At 40.8% G+C, this 14,354-nt stretch overlaps 1 pseudogene; it reads right to left on the minus strand.

Moving 5' to 3' along the window:
• The window catches only part of LOC139448442 (monocarboxylate transporter 12-like), a 6,334-nt pseudogene extending 2,604 nt beyond the window's left edge, over nt 1-3,730 (minus strand).
• Between the last annotated feature and the right edge of the window lie 10,624 nt (nt 3,731-14,354).

Here is a 14,354-nt window from a genome sequence, read left to right on the forward strand (position 1 = left end):
GCTGATATAACAAAGGCTCCTTCCTGGAATGTAGATCCCTGTTTTATAAAGAAATCCGGCAGAAAGAGATATTCTGTTGACACAGCAAGTGCAAAACACAAAAGACTGAATATAAAGCATAAAAATGATAAATTACTCAAGACAGTAAAATCTGCATATATCGACGCACATTGTCCTTCTGGATTTGCTCTTCTCAGCCACGTGTCGCCTTTTTCGTTCAAATGCTGTTGGTCGCATTAGCATCCCGGCAACACAAACGTGAAACGTGATGCCCCCAACCATAAGAAAGGCTCCATGAAACCCGTATGATTCCAATAGATAGTCCACAAGAGGGGGGTGTACAAATATACCAAGTCCAACTCCAGAAATTGATATACCTGTAGCTAAGCCTGCATGCTCTGGAAAGTAGTATCCAAGAATGACTGAACTGCCAGTGTGTGCTAGACCAGTGCCAAGACCTGAAACATCAATAAATCAAAACAGAGCTCTACTGGTTACTTGACACGATAATATGGAATATTGGGGATGCGGACCCTTTAAGGTGATGGATACACTTAGAGGGTGGGTAGGAAAGTTTGGTTTAATGTCACATTGGAAATTGTTCCAGGTAGGCTTGATACGAGCAGAAAGCCCAAAGTCACGCATGGTCGTTAACCATTTTTGGGAAACCATAGGTGAACTTAGCCAATTGGATCCTTGAAAGAAGTATCTTGAGCGACTAAAGATAGCAACTCCGCACAATGCATGGATTAATCGTACCCCTTTATAATGTACATTGTACATGGATAGATAAGAAATTATGTTCACGCCAGAGATTACATTGGTGTTCGCGAAGGGGTTAGCAAGGCCTTTCCTACCAGTAAAGAAGATTATCTTTCCTGAAATATTTCCACAAACTACCAGTATCATGAGCATTAAGGTTGTACGTTTCTTGTGCAGAGGGGAAATGAATTGAGATAGATGGTTCAACCGTGCCTCCTCAGCAAATAAAGTGTTGTTAAGTAATGTCTAATATCCAGAAAACAATGAAAGACTTTCCGTATTAATGATAACGTGGTAGTCTGGTACCCATGCAGCCTTTCTTAGATACTTAATATGTATTCTGATGAAGACACGTCTTCACATACAATTGGAGTGAAATCTATCGAATTTTCTGGTAAAACCAATAACATAATTTTTCCTCCAAACTTGAATTTAAAAAGACAAGACACTGGGGATAGACTTTCTGAATAAAGCGTGGACTTAACACTCCATATCTACCTGCTACCAAGGCATAGGATATGAACAGCAGCTTCATGTCAGTCACCAGAGAGCTGGTTGCGAAACCAATCATCATTAAAGCTCCTGAAATCACCACACACGTTCTACAATCAAAGTGGTTGATTATCAAGCTGGCGATGGGACCTGAAAAGGAAAGGGAAGTTTTAAACATATGCAATATCTCAGCCACATTTCAATTACACAATTGTAAACAATCAGAATGGACAGTTAAACCGTAATTTAATAATAAAAAATTATTGGCTTGAAGCAGAGTCGATTGTACGATTCTCATGTCGAATATATCATGAGCACGTGTTTATGAACCCTTATTTAACAGTATTGATACCAGGTGCTCGCGAAAAGGTGAGCGTATCCTGGTGGTCATCGGTGGGACCCGTCACAAACACAAACCAAGGAAAGTCAATTGTTCTCCTGAAGATATAAGTCAGGATCTTTGTGAATCTATAAAACGACAACAACAGAGATTCTATTGGGCGTAAGAGGCAAAACCACTGTATAAGTTATATCAGTAGATCACTGCAAATTAGTGATAACACCAGGTGTTCGCGAAAAGGTTAAGCACACACACCCGAGTATTGTGCTGTTAGTCCAAAAATCCTAATTAGGACGCATCTATGATTCGAACCAAACATAATTGGATCCTGGAACGTTAAGGATCAACATCACCCTGCTAACTGTGGCGCCTAAGACGACTGGATCACCGTGCACATATATTCAAGATGAAGCAGCCCAGATAGATAACAACGCAACACACATAGACGTCTACAAGAACTATCATTGAAACGTGTAATTCATGAACTTGCACACACAATTTATGTTTTAAGCCAAAAATAAGGTGGTCCATATATCACGGTAAATACACCCCGATTCGCTGTGCAGATTTGCGTCCCTTGGGTACACCAGAAACCTATGGTTGTGGGTTCGAATCCCGGTTCGCCACGATTATGTTTCTATGTTTGTCAGCACCATACCCGTGTGCGTGGGTTTCACGGAAGTGGTAAACGTCTGAGACCTGCATCACTTCGGGCTTTCATCACACATTAAGCTGACACGCCGTGCTATAACTGGAATACTGATAGAAAAGGTGTTAAACCCAACCCACTCACTCACTCATGGAGATAGGGCCCTGACACATAAACTGTTATTTTATAGTCCGTTTGCTGTAATATCGTACCGATGAAATGCAAAATAGAATTAAATCCAAAAACAACACTTGGTCTTAAATGGCATTAAGTTGTTTATTTGTCCATACCAACTCGTCACTATAATTTCAGATATTGTCATGAAGTAGGGAAAACGTTTTTTAACAAACTCACATGAAATTGTTGGTGTTTAGATGTATGTTGTTACAATTGGTTCTGCACTGTAAACTGAACAGCCCTGCATTTGCTAGTGAAATTCGCGCGTGTTAGGCAAACCCACTTCTGTCGTTTAAGTAATAAAATCATGTTAAATGAAAAGTCTAACTCAGAAGCGTGTCTTTCTGTAGTAGTTATTAAACGGAATATACAACGCGAATCTGTAAAATATTATCGAAGCAATGTTAGCGATGTTCTTGGTATTGCTATTCACCTAATTTTCATATGCAAATGATATAATTAAAAGACCGAGGTAAATGGATCAATACAATACGGTACATGATGACATTAACAGTTGATTTGAAAACCTTGGGATTTCACATTATAATTAGTGCACGTCGGAGAGGGTGCACTGACAACATTGGGACCGGAATTAAAGCTTCATGTTGTAAAGAACACGGTTTAGATCATGCAACTGTCAGTCAAACCATTATTTCAGTTGACAGTAACAGTGACAGTGACAATGAAAATATTTCAGAAAAGACGTTTTGAGACTATCCCTGTGTTCCGCTATGCCCTAAAGCTGTTATGTTTATTGCGCATACCCCATTGTAACAACATCCATTGAAGCACAACAATTTCATGAAAGTTTGTTAAACAACTTTTTTCCCTACTTCATGAAAATGTCTGAAATAATGGTTACGAGTTGATATGAACAAACATATTACTTTCATGTCATTTAAGACGAATTATTGTTTTCGGATTTATATCTGTTTTGCATTTTATTGGTACGATTTTGCAGCACAAAGGACTATAGTATTAGTATTAGTATTCTATTACCCAACCAATTAGGAAACACTCGTCTGCTAAATATTTTTCGATTTATACACTAAAAAAGCATGGCTGCACAATCACATACCACGGAATATGTTGCAACATATGTATTTCTCAATGTATTTCCCCATACCTGTTAGAGCGAACATGCTGGAGAACAGGGATCCCATCCAGGCTGTTAGTGTTATATCCTCGTTGAATTCATTCAGCAGTGCAACATAGAACACACCAACTGCGTAGCTGATGCTGGGGCCAAAGAGGAAGGATGCGAATGAAGCAGCAACCACAACCCAGGTGTACCTGTCCGGTTCCACCATGTCTGTGCACCTGAAAACGTCTTCACATCAAGTATATGTATGCTTCGTTGTTGTTTAACACCGGACCCAGCAATACTACAGCTTATGACGGCGGTCTGTAAATAATCGAGTCTGACCAGACAACCCACTGATTACATCATCAGCATCGGTCAACAATTGGCATACGATGACATGCATCAACCAAATCAGCTCGTCTCACCACCCGATCCCGTTAGTTTCTTCTTACGATTAGCATGGTTAATCTGAAAATCAATCCTAACCCGGATCTTCACATGTTAACACGATGAGATTAGCCACTAGATCTATATGGATTGATATGTTCATTTAAGGTGAGGTGAGGTGAAATTGGGTTTAACGTCGCGTCCAACATTATTGCACTTATATAGCGACGTGCATGCACGTGCGTGTGTGGCTGCTTGTACCAGTCCGGACTGATGCCGATTTATAGTGCTAGCTCACCGAGATAGCATGCTGCAGTTTAACATGAATACCCCACTCAGACACAGTATACTGACTCTGAGCCGACCAGTCCTTGTTTTAGCCCCTTAATGCCGAGCGCCAGACAAGGTAACAACAAGTACCATCTTTTAACGTCTTTTTGTATGACGCGTCCGGGAATCGAACTCCGGGTGTTCATTTAAGAAGTTGCTCATCGAACAATAAAATACTGCAGGGAGAATAAACCACGAGGAGCGCATACAACCAGGTATGGCCTACGCGACAATAGAAATATAATCCTATTTATAATGGCATACATCAGAATAAGAAAAATTAATACATATACTTACCCAATGCTTAATGCACACACACACACACACACACACACACACACACACACACACACACACACACACACACACACACACACACACAAACACACACACACGCACGCACACACACACACACACACACACACACACACACACACACTATACGCAAGAAATTATGTCAAGTCTCTATCAGTCTCTAGGAAGTGACCACCGCCAGTAACATTATGTATACCCAGACACACAAAAGTTATGAGAGATGCTCTTACATCCCAAGTTGGAACATGCTGATACAATCATATCTGACTGTTGTGTTGGGGTAATTGGGAACAAGATACAACTCTAGTCTACAAACCATTATTCTAAAAATGTATCTTTATTCTAAGAATACTTACGTAACTGAACACTAGCTAAACTTCCTGAAAGAGCTAACAGCTGACTGCTGAACGTAACCAATAAACACCGGCCAGTGTCTGATATCTAGACATGAGCTGACGGCTGAACGTAACTAACCCCGGACAGTGTCAGATATCTAGACGTGAGCTGAATGATGAACGTAACCAATGAACACCGAACAGTGTCAGATATCTGGACATGAGCTGACAGCTGAACTTAACGAACACCGGCCAGTGTCAGGTATCTAGACATGAGCTGGCAGCTGAACTTAACTAACACTGCACAGTGTCAGATATCTAGATATGAGCTGACGGCTGAACTTAACTAACACTTCACAGTGTCAGATTTCTAGATATGAGCTGACGGCTGAACTTAACTAACACTGCACAGTGTCAGATATCTCGACATGAGCTGAGAGCTGAACCTAACTAACACCGGCCAGTGTCAGATATCTAGACGTGAGCTGAATAATGAACGTGACCAATAAACACCGAACAGTGTCAGATATCTAGACGTGACCTGACACCTGAACTTAACGAACACTGGCCAGTGTCAGGTATCTCGACATGAGCTGACAGCTGAACCTAACTAACACCGGCCAGTTCAGATATCTAGACATGAGCTGAATAATGAACGTAACCAATAAACACCGAACAGTGTCAGATATCTGGACATGAGCTGGCGGCTGAACTTAACTAACACTGCACAGTGTCAGATATCTAGACATGAGCTGACAGCTGAACTTAACTAACACTGCACAGTGTCAGATATCTAGACATGAGCTGACAGCTGAACCTAACTAACACTGCACAGTGTCAGATATCTAGACATGAGCTGACAGCTGAACTTAACTAACACCGGCCAGTGTCAGATATCTAGACATGAGCTGGCGGCTGAACTTAACTAATACTGCACAGTGTCAGATATCTGGACATGAGCTGACAGCTGAACTTAACTAACACTGCACAGTGTCAGATATCTCGACATGAGCTGACAGCTGAACCTAACTAACACCGGCCAGTGTCAGATATCTAGACATGAGCTGAGAGCTGAACTTAACTAACACCGGCCAGTGTCAGATATCCGGACATGAGCTGGCGGCTGAACTTAACTAACACCGGCCAGTGTCAGATATCTCGACATGAGCTGGCGGCTGAACTTAACTATCACGGCACAGTGTCAGATATCTAGATATGAGCTGACGGCTGAACTTAACTAACACTGCACAGTGTCAGATATCTAGACATGAGATGACAGCTGAACCTAACTAACACCGGCCAGTGTCAGATATCTAGACATGAGCTGACGGCTGAACTTAACCAACACTGCACAGTGTCAGATATCTGGACATGAGCTGACGGCTGAACGTAACTACGGCTGAACGTAACTAACACCGGACAATGTCAGATACCTGGACGTGAGCTGAATGATGAACGTAACCAATAAACACCGAACAGTGTCAGATATCTGGACGTGAGCTGACGGCTGAACTTAACTAACGCTAGACAGTGTCAGATATCTAGACATGAGCTGAATGATGAACATAACTAACACTGCACAGTGTCAGATATCTAGACATGAGCTGACGGCTGAACTAAACCAACACCGGCCAGTGTCAGATATCTAGACATGAGCTGACGGCTGAACAAACTAACACTGCACTGTGTCAGATATCTAGACATGAACATTGTCAAAGTCCAACTACATAGCTAGCCTCTCTCGGATCTGTGCAATATGATACTTCATACACGTGTAAGTGCAAGCTCTCTCCTATATACAAACGAATATTGTATCATATATATCATGCATAGAATGCTAATCCAGCCATATATGTTAGAGCAAACCCAAGCAAATACATGTACTTACATGTACCACCACCGAACTCATGACATATCGCTGAGAGTATGGCTTCATAAATACTTGTTTGCCTTTACGAACTAGAATATGTAAATAACAATTATTCCATTATCGTGAGTTGGTTTTGTGTGCACGCCATGTGGGGTTTGCGCATTATTCATGAATATGTTATGCGGAAGAATGCTATTCAACTGGTTTGATGTGTCTGATGAGCTTTGAATATAAATTAACAATAATGCACCTAGTCATATAATCTGGATTATTCAATAACCTGTTACAGGCTGTGCATGATTTAATGAATGTGTATTTCATTTGTGCGTGAGCAAGGACGCCCTATAGTTAGTGTTGTCATATGTGGAAAAGGGTAGGCATGACAAGCTCACTGTGGCGTTTCACTGCGCTGCACATGTATATCCACAGTTTAATTAGCATTCTAAAGGTTGATAAGTCGTTTATCTGTTGTTTAACGCTGCACTCAGCAATATTCCAGCTATATGACGGCGGTCTGTAAATAATCGAGTCTCGACCAGACAATTCAGTGATTAACGTCATGAGTATCGATCCATGCAATTGGGATACGATGACATGCTTCAACCAAGTCCTGACCACCCAAACCCGTTAGTAGCCTCTTACGACAAGCAAGTCCTGTTATACCCCAGCATATATTAGCTCGCGTGTTTGGGAATATTCGTGGGAAGAGTATTGTATCACCAATGATGGAATTAAAAATATATACATGACAGTGATCAGGTAAATTCAGAAGAAATCGTAACAGTTTCCGTCCTGTGTGACCCCATGATTGACTGACGTAAAATCACTCTTAACGACGAAGGTATTGTAAGCAGTATATCATATGACGTCACTCATGGCTGTTGTGTAATGTTTTAATGCGCCACTGCGATCACGAGAACAGACAAAATGCATCAATTCGATCCTAAAACTGTGCTCTTTTATAGTGTGTAAGAAACAGATTACTGCACTCGTGCCTGTCAGATACCATTTATCTTATCTGATAGACACGTGTCTATTTCACTATACACTAACAATGTTACATACAGACAGAAAGGAGTGTAAAACAGGCCTAATCCAGCATACCTGGCTCATGGGACACATATTTTACCATTTAAAATACGTTTGAACTTTAAAAATTAGGTAAAGTTTGATGATGATTAAATACTATTTACAAGCCTCCGTTCAACGTCTCAATAAGGTAAAAGCTAACGGCACCTGTAAATCATTATGAGATAAATAATAATGATACTTGTTTTGCAGTATTTTCGAATGACTAAAAACTAGTTTTTCTAGGTGTGCACTGTTAAAAAGTGAGCTTCATCTCTGTACATATTAACACACCCAGACATCTAATTAATGAAATAGTACTTGGTGTATACGTCATATGCCATGCCTCCAATGTGACAGTACTTGGTGAATACGTCATGTGACAGGTCTCCAGTATGACAGTACTTGGTGAATACGTCATGAGACATGCCTTCAGTGCGACAGTATGTCATAAGATATGCCTCCAGTGTGACAGTACTTGGTGAATACGTCATGTTACATGCCTTCAGTGAGACAGTATGTCATATGACATGCCTCCAGTGCGACAGTCCTTGATGTGTTGTCATGTGGCATGCCTCCAGTGTGACAGTACTTGGTGAATTCGTCATGTGACATGCCTCCAGTGTGACAGTACTTGGTGTATACGTCATGTGACATGCCTCCAGTGTGACAGTACTTGGTGAATTCGTCATGTGACATGCCTCCAGTGTGACAGTACTTGGTGAATTCGTCATGTGACATGACTCCAGTGTGACAGTACTTGGTGAATTCGTCATGTGACATGCCTCCAGTGTGACAGTACTTGGTGTATACGTCATGTGACATGCCTCCAGTGTGACAGTACTTGGTGAATTCGTCATGTGACATGCCTCCAGTGTGACAGTACTTGGTGTATACGTCATGTGACATGCCTCCAGTGTGACAGTACTTGGTGGAAACGTCAAGAGACGTGCATCCAGTGTGACAGTATGTCATATTACATGCCTCCAGTGTGACAGTACTTGGTGAATACGCCATGTGACAGGTATCCAGTGTGACAGTACTTGGTGTATACATCATAAGGCATGCCTCCAGTGTGACAATACTTGGTGTATACGACATTTGACAGGCCTCCAGAGCGAGAGTACTTGGTGTATACGTCATGTGACATGCCTCCAGTGTGGCAGTACTTGGTGAATACGTCATGTAACATGCCTCCAATGCGACAGTACTATGTGTATACGTCATGTGACATGCATCCAGTGTGACAGTACTTGGTGAATACGTCATGTAACATGCCTCCAATGCGACCGTACTATGCGTATACGTCATGTGACATGAATCCAGAGTGACAGTAATTGGTGAATACGTCATGTGACATGTCTTCAGTGCGACAGTACTTGGTGAATACGTCATGTGACAGGACTCCAGTCTGAAAGTACTTGGTGTATACGTCATGTGACATGCATCCAGTGTGACAGTACGTTGTGTATTCGTCACATGACATGCCTCTTGTGACACAGTACGTTGAACTATTATCAAATATGCATGTCATGTCAACTTGTCCCCGGGTTATTGACACATTAAGGATGTAAAGTCTACTGATCCCTGTACACTGTCTTTCATATATTTGTAAACATCATCATTAAAAGACGTACACGGAGATTTTGTTTGGCCGAATAGATGTTCATGTGATGTTATCAATCGATGTGAATCTTCATCAGCATCAGGAGTGGTCGGGTAGCCTAGTAGTTAAAGCGTTCGCTCGTCACGCCGAAGACCTGGGTTCGATTCCCGACATGGGTACAATGTGTGAAGCCCATTTCTGGTGTCCCCCGTCGTGATATTGCTGGAATATTGCTAAAAGCGGCGTAAAATCATACTCACTAACTCACCCACTCACTCAGCATCAGCCACAAAATTACCTTCCTAGTCAATTACTTCAGTGGACATATGAGGAATTCTGTTGTTCGCGGGGGGAGTTGACAATCTATCGTCCCACGGTATGTTGCTGTCGTGTACTGTTAAAAGTACGTTCAGTCTTATTCTTTTAGATGCGTTTTATCCTATGTTGATTTTTTTTGGTTCTCAATTCTTTGAATGCGTATTTAGATTTAAGAATAATATTGGACGATCAATAAAATCTCAACCTCGTGTCTTTCGATAACACTCGTTGATATATTTGATATCAAAAGACATTCGGATGACATTATCTATATATCAATCTTCAACCGAATGTCACTCTCTCGAGCACATGCAGAATCATGATTTCTTCGACCATATTGTGCCTGATATAACATCTGTAGAATTTTGCACAATGACGTACAGTTGCGTCTGTTTTTCTTGCACAAACTACACGTTCACCATGGCCAGAGAATTAATGACTCGGCAATAGGCTGACGTCATCACAATACTTCAAAAAGAAAATATTGCGAAATGAATGGGTGTACTATACATAGGAGAAAACACGAGGGTTTACATTTTAGGCCCTCGGGTTTACATTTTCCACCAAAACCGAGAAGAAGTGTTTTCTCCGGCTTATAGAACCGCTTAGAACGTTATTTAAAACATTGCATTATAACGAAGTATTTATGAAACTCTGCACAGCGAATCGCGGCGCCTTAGACGACTGGGCCACCCGTGCCCCCTTCGGCCATAACAAACTAGCAAAACAAATAAATTGGAAAGGGACATCCGGAAAAAGGGCCTTCACAGATATGCCACTAAAGGATGTTATCATCAGTAAGTACAGCTTCAATCTTAATTCGCCTCAATATATTTCTTGATAATTGCTAAGACATGAAACTGTCTTGAAAACGACTTGAAACAGTGTTACCTTTATTTTTAGTCTTTCAGTGTAAAACGTGGCAATTCTTGTACATTAACCAGCATTAATATGCATGGAACTGTTTGTCTGAAGTAATTAACACGGTATTATTAGCATGTAACTTGTCAATTAAGTTGCAGAAGCCACCCGAAAGAACCAACTGGCCCAAAATACCAACAATGAAATAGGAGATAATTGTAGAAGATAAAATTCTGGTTTCCCTGTGCCCCTGACAGGGACGGGGGCAGAAAAGAGCGGATCCTAAAGTCCTTACAAAAGAAGGCACCAGCTACTCCTAGTGGAGAGTTGCTTGCAGAACCACACCAGGAAAACTTTAATCTGGAGACATTTATTTTATAACTGTGTTCAAATTCACTCGAGGAATGTTCTGTGAGGCATATTTATTCAAATATTAGCTATTTACATGTAAATAAACAAGGAGATGGATCACCTGGTTGTCTGTTACATTTTTCTGACTATTATGCAGGACTTGCTGAATTGGATTTGCATTGTACACAGTTTTGTGGTAGACTGACCAAGAATTTCTTTAGTTCATAGCTTTTGTATTTACCGACCCGCTGTTCTTACATCTCTTAGACCTTCGATTCAGATTTTGGTTTTATCAAACAAAATACAAAAAAACTGACAATCTACATTTAAAGCCAATGATTCACCCCAGCATGATCAAATTGGTAATTCAATTTGAAACATTGAGGTGACACTGCTAATGAATTTCTTTGAAATCATCGTAAATTCTTCACGGTCACATGCATGACTGTGAACTTATTTTGAAATGAAAGGAAAGGTAATTTTAAACTTGCCAACATTGGGCCAGCATTGTTGGGCCAATGCTGCTCCATCGTTGATAAACGGCATTGGCCCATTGCCGGCAAACGGCATTGGCGCAATGTTAAGAGCGGCATTGGTCCACTGTTGGCCCAATTGTGTAATGCTGCCTGGGATTTCGCTGTCGGTATTGAAAGATGATCTGGACTCTGAAGATCTTAATACTTAATACTATGAAATACTTTGTGTTTGAAGCGAGAAAAGTTGATGCTACATCCTTTCCAGCTTTAACGGTGTATGGCCTTTTCACAGCAATAGCCTCAGCTCTCATACGTAACGGATCACCTTTCAATCTTATGGATGATGAGGAATTCAACGAATGTAGAAAAGGTCTAGACGCATGCACGAGAGATATTTGAAATCTCTGCAAAGTGTTGATTTTTTTTGGTTCTCAATACTTTGAATGCGTATTTCGATTTAAGAATGATATTGGACTATCAATAAAATCTAACCCTCGTGTCTTTTGATAACACTCGTTGATATATTTGATATCAAAAGACATTCGAGTGAGATTATTTATATACATGTATCAATCTTCAACCGAATGTCACTCTCTCGAGCACATGCAGAATCATGATTTCTTCGACCATGTTGTGGCTGATATAACATCTCTAGAATTTTGCACATGTACAATGGCCTACAGTTGCGTCTGTTTTACTTGCACAAAATACACGTTCACCATGGCCAGAGAATTAATGACTCGGCAATAGGCTGACATCATCACAATACTTCAAAAAGCGAATATTGCGAAATGAATGGGTGTACTATGCATAGGAGAAAACACGCCTCCGAGGTTTTGGTAGAAAATATAAACCCGAGGGGGAGGTAAAATCCCTCGAGGGTTTACATTTTAGGACCTCGGGATTTTACCTCCCCCTCGGTTTTACATTTTCCACCAAAACCGAGGATAAATGTTTTCTCCGGCTTATAAACCGCTTAGACCGTTATTTAAAACATTGCGTTAAAACGAAGTATTTATGAAACCTTTATAACGCGAACTGACGAGTGCTCGCGCGAACATCGGTAGCTGGCTCAAGAGCTGAAACTGCACGAGATTTTCGTGATTGCGTCACGGTTATATCCACGTGGTTAGCTACCGCAGCTTACAACCGAATATGACTTGTAGGATGATTGACGAAGACGAGACTTTGTTTATAGCACAGTCATGTTTCCAAAACCCTGATAATGATGAGTGTGCCTTTGTTTATCGCTTTGCTGACCCATTAACTGAAGCAGAGGTCCAGAAAAAAATAGAAACATGCGTACCCATATCTTAAAAGTATAAAAATGACTGGGCGAAAAGTGTGTTATACAGGTGGCAAGAATAGTGTAGGCAACGTTCTCTCGATGATAATATCGCCATTTCGCTGTCGGTATTGAAAGATGATCTGTTGGAAATGGACTCTGAAGATCTTAATACTGCTGACCCGTGAAGATTCCGGGGTAGAATAGGTCTTCAGCAACCCATACTTGCCGTGGTCAGGCACGCTGACTTGGTTGATGCATGTCATCGATCCCAATTGCTTAGATCGATGCTCATGATGTCAATCACTGGACTGTCTTGTCCAGACTCGATTATTTTACAGACCGCCATCATATAGCTGAATATTGCTGAGTGCGGTGTTAAACAATTAACAAACAAACAAATGCGTGGATCGATGCTCATGATATTAATCACTGGATTGTCTGGTCCAGACTCGATTATTTAAAGACCGCTGCCATATCGCTGGAATATTGCTGAGTGCGGCGTTACAGAACAAACCAACCAACAACCAAATCTTAATACTGCTATGAAATACTTTGTGTTTGAAACGAGAGAAGTTGATGGTACGTCCTGTCCAGCTATAACGGTGCATGGCCTTTTCACAGCAATAGCCTCAGCTCTCAAACTTAACGGATCACCTTTCAATCTCATGTATGATGAGGAATTCAACGAATGTAGAAAACGTCTAGACGCATGCATGAGAGAAAGACGTGCAAGTGGTTTGGGTGCAGACTGTCGGAAACCAACAGAGGTGATATCCAGAGCGGAGGAGAATACTCTCTGGGAGAAAGGAGCATTGGGCGAAGATAATCCACAACTACTCGACACCATGCTTGATCTTCCTGGTGAGTACATTTACGTGCTATAAACCATATTGAAAACGCTATAATTTAACTTTCTTTGAATAGATTCGCCTAATAAATTGTAACCCTTTAGCAAATAAGTTTGTCATTTAGTTCATTATAATATAATAATATATGCGACGATGGCGTATTGGCCATAGCAGATATACACATGAGTATTTGTTGAGAGGTGAAGATCCTCCGTTTTGCATCCCTTGTGATGAAAGAATCACAGTCAAGCATGTCCTGCTTGACTGTATTGATTTTACCATCACAAGGGATAACTATTTCAAAGTTTCATTCTTCAAGGATATTTTTAATCTTAAGTCTCATTTAATCATCGGTTTTTTAAAGGAAATTGAATGATTACATAAATTTTGAATGATATATTCTGTATATAATCAGTGGTTTTTATAATTGGTTGAATACAATTAATAACTTAGATTTTTAGTGGCTGTATCCTCAAAGGGGGTGAAAGTAGTGTAAAATTATTGTCCCCCTGAGAGGGTATGCAAGACCACGTCTTTCAAAGTATATTTATTTGTACCACTCTTTTAAACGTAGTATATGTGTCGTTTTACTATTTGCTAACTTTACCAATAATCGCCAACAGCTGAAGGGATGATGTAAATCCGGCTGGGGTCCATACAGGTAGCAAAGGTACTGTAAGTCCCCATGGACCCTAGCATGGTGATCACTCTTCAGTGGCTGTTATTTATGCTATGTTATTTGCGCATTTTCTGCAATAGACTAAAACAGGTTGGGGATACCCCTGAAATGAAGGAAA

This window comes from Haliotis cracherodii, unplaced genomic scaffold, assembly GCF_022045235.1.
Source record: "Haliotis cracherodii isolate W230 unplaced genomic scaffold, xgHalCrac1.p SCAF_7, whole genome shotgun sequence".
NCBI lineage: Eukaryota > Metazoa > Mollusca > Gastropoda > Lepetellida > Haliotidae > Haliotis > Haliotis cracherodii.